This window comes from Octodon degus, unplaced genomic scaffold, assembly GCF_000260255.1.
Source record: "Octodon degus isolate 3935 unplaced genomic scaffold, OctDeg1.0 scaffold00283, whole genome shotgun sequence".
NCBI classification, from domain to species: Eukaryota; Metazoa; Chordata; class Mammalia; order Rodentia; family Octodontidae; genus Octodon; species Octodon degus.
In genome coordinates this window covers 513803-514859 of record NW_004524859.1, presented here as the reverse complement: position 1 = coordinate 514859, position 1057 = coordinate 513803, and positions in this window count along the sequence as shown.

Genomic DNA, 1057 nt, shown 5'->3' with positions numbered 1-1057 from the left:
CAATGTGTATTGCCCCAGCTGAGGTGCTGATGACAGTCTCTGAAGGGGGCGTGCGTGTTTCCCTGGTAACCTACACCTGCTACTCTTTAAGGTGAGCCAGGTCCAGACAGGATGGTAGAGCTAATGTTCCGTGCTGCCAGCTGGGATCGAGCCCTGAGATAGAGGCCATGACTTCCTGGGGCTTGAAAGACTACATCAGAGCTGAAGCACCAGACCCCCCAAAACGTTAGATACTACATAATGCAGATTACTCTCTCTGCATGTCCTCTCTCCATATGGCAGAGGTAAATGTAGGCCACCCACCTAGCTCAGCTCACAATGATCACCTCCTTCTCACAATTCTCAGTCAATCCTCCTCAAGTCACTCCTCCACTAAATAAAACTGGGTGAGGCCCTGGGTCACTCTTGGTTCCAGAAAGCAATCTTCGTGGCTGGACTTAAAGCCCCTCAACTCCCCAATGATTCAAAATATAATCTAGTACCTTTATTTTCGCCATGGGTTGCATTGGAAGTGGTACATTGGAACCAACTTGATGGGATTCTAATAACATAACTTTGGGATTACACATATTGGCTTCTTGGACCGAGACAAGGACCTGGAAGCATCTCCTGCAGTAAAGCTTTTCTAGTTACCAACCGAAATAGGAGGAGGCAGCGTGCTTTCCTAAAACCTTACTGATCAGCCATGAGAAAGAAATGTCTTTGAAATCTTATATTTGTCCCATGCTCCAAATTGAAGAATATCTTCCTCCTACTCTACACCATCTCTGTTTCTTTCAATGTTAAATTGTGTCCCCAAGTTTTCTCTAAGGTACTGGGAACTGAGCCCAGGGTCTTCACACTGGGCGACATCCCCGGCCCTTCTATTATGTTATTTGGCGACAAGGTCTCAATAAATCAGGTTGCCCAGGCCAGGCCTGAACTCGCAATCCTCCTGCCTCAGCCTCCTAGTGTGCTAGCATCCCAGGCACACCCAGCCCAGAGTTTCAAATGAAAACTGATCCTTATGAAGCCACGCTGTGCTGATGCTGGAGCTTCACCTTCTCCCACGATATGG